Below are 9775 nucleotides of genomic sequence, written 5' to 3'. Positions count from 1 at the left end.
CCCCCCCGCTGAGCAGAGGAGGACTCAGGACAACCCACGGCAGCGGGGGCCCTACAAAGGCAGGAAGGCGCGAACACCACCACCCGCAGCGCCACATGATTAACTCCGGCACCAGGGAGAAATACGCTGTCCCCCATTAGGACACGGCTGCACATCCAAAGTCCCTAGAATAACAGATTCCCGCTGGAAGAAGATTCGCCACCGTTAACTCACTCGGCACTACTTTGCCTGCTGGTTGATTGCCCATAAGCCTCTGCTCATCGGCAGCCAGGACACCGGGGGCCCAGCTCGCCCCTGACCTGCTGCCCGCTAAATGCCCCTGCCTGGGGGTCAGCGGTGGACAGGGTGGGGCCTTGCTTGCTCCCGTTTCTGCCCCTCCTCTTGTCCCCCTTGCCCGTCTTATCCTCGCCTGGAGGTCATGCGGGGCCAGCGAGGGGCACAGTCTGGCCATCCTGCCCAAGCTCGTGTCCACAGGAGGCTCGTTCCACGGTCAAATGTGAGCACAGCATGTGGGTGCCCCAGGGTCCTCTATCCCATGGAACCCTGACCGATGTGCTACAGCATTCATGACCCCATCCTGAGGAGGTTTCTGCAGGACTTGGAAGGTTCGTGAGACTTCCTTACAGGCAGGGAAGGAGGTGGACACGGGGTTTTGGAGTTTTGCCCTGGAAGGACTGCAGTGTCAGAGAGGCTCTGAAAACCAGTGGACACCGATAATGCTGGCCTGAGGACCGGTGCTGACCTGCCACCAAGACCAGCTTCCCACTGTTTCCCCGAGTTGAACTAAGCCATCAGATCACAGGCTGGAGGCTGGAGGCCCCCACCCATAGGGTCAGAGCACATCAGCCCTCCTTCCCCATGACCTGCACCCAGAGTGAGTTTACCCCGGGCTGACCAGGGCCAGGGCAGGGGTGATGGGCTGAAGATTTCGCGAGCTGTGGGGGCAAGGGGTTTGGAAACATGATCCGTTCACCCTGCTTCTGAAGATCCGCACCCTGTTATGGACACCTCGGCCTGGCCGGTGTGGTCCGGAAGCGCACATCTCCAGCCGCGTGGGCCAGCCTGCCACCCAACCCGGAGGGTGCAGAGCTCCTCCCCCACCTCAGCCACCCTGGAGCACCCAGAAGAGCAGCACCTGCCGCCCCCCGCCCGCCCCAGCTGGCCCTGAGTGAGCCCCACGGAGGATGCAGCGGCCAGGGCAGATGTGCAGAGGCTGGGAGGCAGGGACCGCCAATTTCCTGCGGGACAACTCTGGCCAATGGGAGGGGGGCACCGGGAGGGGCCCAGGCAGACTCACTGTCCCCCCCAAGGCCCCCCAGGGCCATCACCTCCATGAAGCCTGTCCCAAGAAGCCCCACTTGCCAAGGAAATGGAGCTGCCGAGTGGGGCCGTCGCGGCTCCGGCTGAAGCAGAGCCCGGCAGGGCCAGGCTCCGTTTGCTGCGAGCACGTCCCTCCCCCCGCTCCCCTGCTCCTCACTCTCACTGCCCTGAATTTATGCCTCCCCATTAAAGCATCCTTGCATCCATCTGTTTTTTAGGGAACCCCAGCTCAGACAGATCCATACCAAAGGGACATAGAGAGGGAAGAACAGCCATGGGGACTCCTGTTTCTTTGTACAGCAGATCAGACGCCCTGGAGGACCTTTCTGGAGGAAACGATTAGTTGGCCAAATTAAAAGAAAACTTTCACGAAAACAAAGAAATTGCAAGATGCCAAACAGGGAAGTCAGGAACACCAGGAGACAAGTCAGGTCAAACCACTTCCACATCTGGGGTTTCTGCAATGCCTGGCAGACCTGGGGCAGTGCTGACAAGCACACGGGCTGGGCGAGAGGCTGTCCCGAGGTGGGTACATGGACAGGGACCCTTCGTGAAGCCAGGACTTCACGGGGCGAATAAAAGCTTGCCTGCAGAAACACACAGACGCACCAGCAATGCTTCCATCTCAACCCCGACACCAAGGAAAGACGGAACTCCCCTGAGCACTCAGAGACTCCAGTCAGACCTCAGTGGGGTGGGAGGTCTAAACTCACGCGGACTCCATGGTCCAAGTTTCAAGCTGATTATTTACAAACACAGTCCCAGTGGGGGCATCTCCCAGGCGCCAAAAGCAAACACAAATATTTTGGGGGGAGAATTAAGTCAAGGACTCAAAGGATTTCAATCAAATATACTTCCGAATCAAATAAGAAGTTGATGATCAAAAGTCGTAAGAACAAAGGAAACAAATCACCATACCATTCAACGTCTAAACAACAGATTAGATGCAGCTGAAGAGAGGAATGGTGAACTGGAAAACAAACCCAACGGAGTTACACCTGAGCTCCGTCCAGAGGATTTTTTTGAAGAAAATGATGGAACGGAGGAGAGGCAGTATTTCAAGAGATAATAGCTGAGGAGTTTTCAGATAGTTTACAGATACCTGAAAGATTCAGTAAGCTCAATAAATCCAAAGGAGAATGAATTAAAACAAACTTATATCTAAATGTTTGTGTATACTTTATAAAACAAACTTATATCTAAATGTAATGTGAAAATTCAGAAACCAAGGGAAAAGAGAAGATATTTAAGAACAGGCAAAAATGTAGATTATTTACAAATGAACAATAATTAGATTGTTGACTTCTCATCAGTGTCAGTGGAAGCCAGAAAATGGTATAATAACGTCCTCACTGTACCAAGAGAATTCTCTTGGTAGAATTGTAGAAATTCAGAATTGTAGGAACTACCTTCCTATAATGAGGGTAAGTTTTTTCCCAACAAAAAGGAAATGTGAGAGTTTACTATCAAAAATACTATTCACAGTGAAAGTATACTTTCCACATTGTCCAATATTGTGTCCCTAAGTTGCACACGGCTCTTTAAATTTAAATTTAAATTAAATAAAAGTTCAGCTCGTCCCCCAGTGTGTGGTTTCAGCTGCACCCAAGGGTGGCAGTGTTGCTGGGCTTCTCCACAGAGGAAAGGGGAGAGGGGCGCAGCCATGCCGTGTGGCCCACCGGGGCCTGTTGTCCTGTCCCCCAGGTGCCTCGGGATGGTCTCCAGCCAGGTGTGTGCAGGACAGCCCGCCAGAGCTGCAAACTGCAAGCCCTCCTGGGCCGGCCCCGGCTCAGCACCCGCATTCTCGAAGTTTCTCCATCGGAGCTCCTCCCACGGTGCGGGCTGGGCCTGGTGCCCGTCCCCCGTGGGCGCCCGTCTCCCAGATCCCAGGCTCCTGACCGCAGCATCCTGAGGGGCCCGGGGAGAGTTGGCTGGGACTTCAGGGCAGGGGGTCTCCAGCTCGTCTCTGTCCACTGTTGCTGGAAGTGAAACAGTTGGGTCTTTACTCATGTTACGTGTGTGTTTGAAAGTCACAGGCTCTGCTTCGGCTGCCCTGTCATCTCCTCAACGTCTCTGAGATGCACACTTGCCGTGGCTCCCTCCCGGCTCCTGGAGAAACCTCGGGCCCGTGGCAGCCCCCCAGGCCCCACGCCCTACTGTTCGCGCCTGGATTTGTGACTCCAGACTGCATCTTCCACGTCCCTGGGCTCGTCGGTCTTGCTCCAGCGCTCTTGGAGACTCAGGAGGTCTTGACGCCTAAGTCTCCAAGGCTTTACGTTTCTGAAACTATGTTTAGGTATTTGTCCACTTTTTTCTTATTCTGTCCTTCCATTTTTAAAAAACACGGTCTCATCCCCTTGCTGCTTTATTTATTTATTGTTTTTTTAAAGGTTTTATTTATTTATCTGAGAGAGAAAGAATGAGAGACAGAGAGCATGAGAGGGAGGAGGGGCAGAGGGAGAAGCAGACTCCCCCCTGAGCAGGGAGCCTGATGCGGGGCTCGATCCCAGGACCCCAGGATCATGACCTGAGCCGAAGGCAGACGCTTAACCAACTGAGCCACCCAGGCGCCCCTGGTTTTGGTAAAACCTGTGAATGGTCTCCTACCAGGTGCTCCCTGCTCTTTGAAGGGGGTCATTTCCCCATCCGCGGTTCCTGGGAACAGTGTGAGACGCAGGGGCCTCCTCCTGCCTCGGCCTCCCCGCTGGGCGCCCCTGCCCCAGCTCAGCCCTCCTGTCCAGGAAGGGGACCCACCAGCCGAGCGCCCAAGGGGCCCTGAGCTCCCCCCTCCCCCCGCCCCCTGCACGGCCGCATTCTGCCGTGCCCTCCAGCCGGTGGGAGGTGCTGGCCGAGCCACTGACCCTGTTGGCCCAAGAGCAGACTGAGGGACAGACAGGCTCCTGGGACCAGAGGTTTGACCCGAGTCCTTTGACTCCAGACCAGGTCCCTCTAGCACCACCTGTTTCCCCTGCTACAGGGTCTCTTTAGAAGGTCCCTCCCTCCGCACCACATTGTCCCCACCCCTGAAGCTCTCTCGAGAGGCCCGGGTCCTGGTGGTGTCCCCCCACCCCGCTTGTCTGGGCAGGGGCTTGCCCCAAGGGATGTGGGAGGTCACCTGGACCCCCAAGGGGGTCGGCGGGGGAGATGGTGACGAGGCGGGGAGAACGGGGTGGCCCCTTGGCTATAGACACGCCCACCGGTCACTCCACACTCGAGTGTTTTATGACCACGTCGCCCAGAGAATTTTGATCTGGATTTAAAGAATTCCTCTGTAACAGCCTGGCCCACCTACCAGTGTCTTCCTCGAACCCCCACCTACTTTCCCCCTGGGTTTGTTGTGGGAGGGGCATGGAGGCAAGAGCCGCAAACGGGTGACAATAATGAATTTGGAAATGCAGCCTCGTCCCTTTTATTGTCAGGAGCCAGGTCACCTCTTTGTCACCAGGAATCGGCCAGTTTCAACAGACAGGTAATCCTACGGAGCTCACCTTCTCCTGCCACTCACTGACCCCAGATGGCTGATGGCAGGGACAGGGTTGGCAGCTCTCTACCCAGCGGGGGATAATATTCAGCCTGCAGTCAGCATTTCTGCCCGAGAATAGTTAGGAATAAAGCAATTTGACAAACTGCAGGAAAGAGACCCTCTCTGCTTTGCCCATTTAAAGAGCTGTCTGCGGGAGAAGCTCTGGGATAAACTATGGGCTCTGCTGGGGAAACGGCGCTTTCCTTTTGCAAAAGGTAAACCCTGAATGCAATGGGTCCCGGTCTCCCGGGGCCGCTCAGGCATCCATGCTAAGCTGATTAGTTCTGGGCAAAAGGAGAAAGACAAACACTGGTTTGAAGGTCGCCCTCCTCTGACTTTGCTAAAAAAGATTCCAGCTCCAGATAAGCCCTTCTCCATCACACTCTGTTCAAACGCTCAGTTTGCTCTCTGCCCAAAACGAGGCTCAGGACACACAGCAGGACACCCTGCTGACCCCAACCCCAACCCCTGCCCCAGAGCAGCCCAGGGAGGGGCCTGCAGGCCAGGGGACGGAGGTCCCGGGAGCGTCAGGCTGTGCTCGAAGTTAACCCTGGGCACTTGGGCGTGGGGGGGCCAACCTCTCTGCGGACAGAGCCTGAGCAAAGGGCACCCAGAGCACAAGGGGGCTGGGGCTGGCAGAGAACCCCCGAAGCTTTGGGTTTGCTCCCAGTCTCGGAAAACCTACACCCTTTTAATTACTTTTACTTCACAGCTTAATCTTTTGATTCTAGGTTTTTACAAAAGGTGATTTCTGGCCTGTTGTAAATATTAAAGTGTTAAAGTAAACCCTTCCATCCTCCTTCACATGTAGGCACTTGTAACAAGTGACGTGGGCTCCAGCCCAGCTATGCACCCGGGTCATGCGCCCCTGCGCTCATGTACCCCCCACCCCTGTGTCTCTGCTGCACCCCGACCCCAGAGCCTCCTGAGTCCTGCTCCAGCAGACGGGCACATCCGGTCACCGGCTACCTGGGTCCTCTACTCCCCTGTTCCCTCTACTGCCTGAAAACCCCAGAGACAGCAAGACCCTCAACAGGTGAGGACCAAGACCCAGGACCCACATTTAATGTCCATTAACATTCCACCATTAACCATCCACCTTCACCATCACCTCTGCCTCCACCTTCCACCTTCACCTCCACCTTCACCATCACATCCACATTCACCTTCCACCTTCACCTTCACCTCCACCTTCCACCTCCACCTCCACCATCACATCCACATTTACCTTCCACCTTCACCTTCACCTTCACTTCCACCTTCCACCTTCTACCTTCACCTTCACCTCCACCTCCACCTTCACCTTCTACTTTCCACCTTCCACCTCCACCTTCTACCTTCACCTTCCACCTTCCACCTCCACCTTCTACCTTCACCTTCCACACCTTCCACCTCCACCTTCTACCTTCCACCTCCACCTTCACCTTCCACCTCCACCTTCCACCTTCACCTTCTACCTTCCACCTTCACTTTCCACCTTCTACCTTCCACCTCCACCTTCACCTCTACCTTCCACCTGCCACCTTCCACCTTCACCTTCCCCCTCCACCTTCCCCTTCCACCTCCCACCTTCCACCTTCCCCTCCCCCTACACCTTCACCTTCCACCTCCATCTCCACCTTCCACTATTCCCTTCCACCCTCCATCATCCACCAACTACTCTCCATGTTTTATCTTCCACATTCCACCTTCTACTCCTACATAACATTTCCAAAATCAGAAGGTTGTCTGGAAAAAAAATTTATAGAAATTATATAATAATTTATCAACTGTCAATTCAACTAGGCTTTTGTTACAGTGTTTTGAAAGCAAAGGGTATAAACCACCTGACCTATAAAAGTAGTTGTTACCTTGTCATTGTCAATCCTGGGACATTTACAGGCTTTCCCTACACATATCAAGGGACTGTCATCATCCATGTTTCTCTGTCACCTTGTAGTAGTTTGTTTCTTTCATCTTAGACATGCCAAGGGGGACTGGGGACATTGAAGTGTTGATTTCATTGCTTTTATGCCAACTCAACATTTTAAGGTAAAAGTCTTTTATCATTCCATTATCTTAAATGTATTTTCATCAAAACTTGGAGCTGCAGATTTAGTTCATTCTATTTATGGCCAGTGTCCTCCATGTGATCTCATCCTTCTTGTCAAATCATTGAACCAAATTAGACTTATTTTCTGTCAAGAAAGGTCTGACCCACTTTTTCAATTGAAATAAGAGTATTAATATACTTTCCCAGGGATATTCCAAAAGAAAAACACTGAGAAATAAAATGGTAGAACACACCCTATGAAATAAATTACTGGAGGCAGTAAACATTGAAAACATGTATATTTAATATAATTGACCCACTTTATAATATGCTATTAAAAGAAAATGAGTCTATATGCTGCTTTCTTTTGTAAGAAACTTACAAATTTAATGAAATATGTAGGTAAATGCTCTGGATATTTATTGAGTGAGGAGAATGATAATATACTTGTGTATATGTGTATATTGACTATTACCCTCAGGAGCTAAAGATTAAATAAGAATTAAGTATAAAAATCATTTTTAAAAAGTCCCTCCTTCATTAATTCTATTAAGCATCATGATCTACGTTTCCTTTATGTTTAATGAAAAAGAAACACGTGTATGGCTAAAAGTTAATCAGTCTGGGAGCTGGTGCGTTGCAATGTGTGTTTGCAGTATTATTGAGGAGTATCCAACTCATCTGTAAAAAATTAGTAATGGGTAGAGGGGCAAGTAGCTTATCTGACACGTAAAATTAGATAAGCACGTAGGCAGAACGTGGAGGGGGAGGGAGGGAACTCGAGGCTCCCGAGTCCCCGGATATTGAGAAGTCCCTCCATACTCAGAGACGCTCGGTGTTCAGGAGCTCTTACTCTTTTCTGCCCGAGACAAGCAGATAAAAGGCCAAATGCATTTGAGCCAGTAGAGTGAGTAGAATTCTCAATGGAATGTATTTTAACATCTTATTATTTCCCTTATTAGCTAGAGTTAAATACAATCTTTGACACATGTTCATTATAAGAACAGTGGATGTTGGAGTCTGCCCCAAAAAGACAGAACCTCAATATAGTCTCAGGTCCTATAGGGTCCCCATCACTCCAGCCTTTGTCACGTTGCGATTACCCAGACTTGGCATTCTCTTGCAGGCCAAGCTTATCACCACAAACTGACCAATGTGCTGATCACTTTTCCTTCATAAACCTTTTGTGAGGGTCTTGAAATTCTGTCTCTCCATTTCAGCATCTCACTGAAACTGCCTTCAGTGTGGGTCTGCGTGGGGAGGCTCCAAGGCCGCGCGTTTGTACTGATTCATGCGTGTTCCAGGGTCTGCATCATGGAAGGCTTGTGCAGGTGGCAGGGACAGCCACGAAGAAACCCGTGCCTCTGGCTGCACAGTGTCCCCATTTCACGGGGGACCAATGAACAAATGATAAGTGTTAGGAAGAGAGACCAAGCGGGATGAGCTGTAAGCTGAGATTCAGCTGACGGTAAGGTACCTCCCCCATGAATACGCGTTTCAGAGGTTCTAAGGAAGTAAGTGATTGCGCTTTATAAACCTTCTTGGGGCACCTGGCCCTCGGTGGAGCCTGTGACTCGATCTCGGGGTCATGAGTTCGAGCCCCACGTTGGACACAGAGATTACTTAAAAAAACAAAAATCCTTCCTGATAGTTCCTTATATTTTTTTTAAACTTGGAAAATTTACATTTTACAGCATTATATTTTTTTCTGTGTACATACCTGTGTTGATATAAAAAAAAAAATCCATGAGCACTTAGAATACCATAAAAATTGTATTTTTAAAAGTCTACGCTCAGACTTAAAATGCCTTATGAAAAACCTCCAACACAGGAGAGTAGAGAGACTAGGACCTGAGCTCCCGTATGCCGGCTCCAACAATTATCTACCTTGGCCAACATCGTTTTCTCTAGACCTTTTCTTCTCTATTTATGGAGTTTTGTTTCTTGTTTTCCTTTTAAGAAAGTCCCAGCCAGGGGCGCCTGGGTGGCTCAGTCGGTGAGGCGTCTGCCTTCAGCTCAGGTCATGATCTCAGGGTCCTGGGATCGAGCCCCACATCGGGCTCCCTGCTCAACGGGGACCCTGCTTCTCCCTCTGCCACTCCCCTGCTCATGCTCTTTCTCTCTGTCAAATTAATAAATAAAATCTTAAGAAAAGGAAGTCCCAGCCCTACGTCACCTGCCGCAGCTTGGCTGTGCGAGCGTCTCGTGCGCGGCTCGGTCGCCCCATCAGCCAGGCGTCAGCCCTTGCCCTCAGCACCCAAATGTCTCAGGATGTCTTTGTCCCTTGCTTTTTCCCAGCTGGTCTCCCCCCTGTAAACTCATTATTTAGCTCATCTACTGTGCTCACAGTTTCTAATTCTGCTTGGTTCTCTTGTTTTCTTATCCTTTTTATAATTTGTATTAAGTTCATTTTAAAATCGGGGACTGTCTGCTCTAAACTATTAGAATGCACTCTTACGGAGTCTCTAATTCAATACTAACCATTTTGATTTTCGTAGTTGTGCTTTTCAATGTCTCATTTCCCCGAGGGGGTTTGCTACCTGCTCGGGCGGTGTGGGGGGAAGCTGGGACCTCAGTGTGGCCCGGGGTGCCGAGGGAGCCCAGGGGGAGGGCCCAGACTCCGTCACCCGCGGCACCTGCGGGAGGAGAGCGGTTCACCAGTCCCGGGGCGGGGGCGGGGAGGGCGGGCAAGCACGGGCCGCACCCGCACAGCGGAGGACCTCGCGCCACGCCGGGCCTGCTCACCCCGGGCCTGCTCACCCCGGCCCCGGCCCCAGCCCCCGGCCCCCCGGCCCCCCGCCTCCGGCCCCCCCGGCCCCACGGCCCCCGGCCCCCCGGCCCCCCGGCCCCACGGCCCCCCGGCCCCACGGCCCCCCGGTCCCCCGGCCCCCGGCCCCCCG

The sequence above is a fragment of the Phoca vitulina genome, unplaced genomic scaffold (assembly GCF_004348235.1).
Source record: "Phoca vitulina isolate PV1807 unplaced genomic scaffold, GSC_HSeal_1.0 scaffold68, whole genome shotgun sequence".
Lineage (NCBI taxonomy): Eukaryota > Metazoa > Chordata > Mammalia > Carnivora > Phocidae > Phoca > Phoca vitulina.
The sequence above is the reverse complement of the archived record's forward strand: the minus strand, read 5'-3'. Positions refer to the sequence as shown.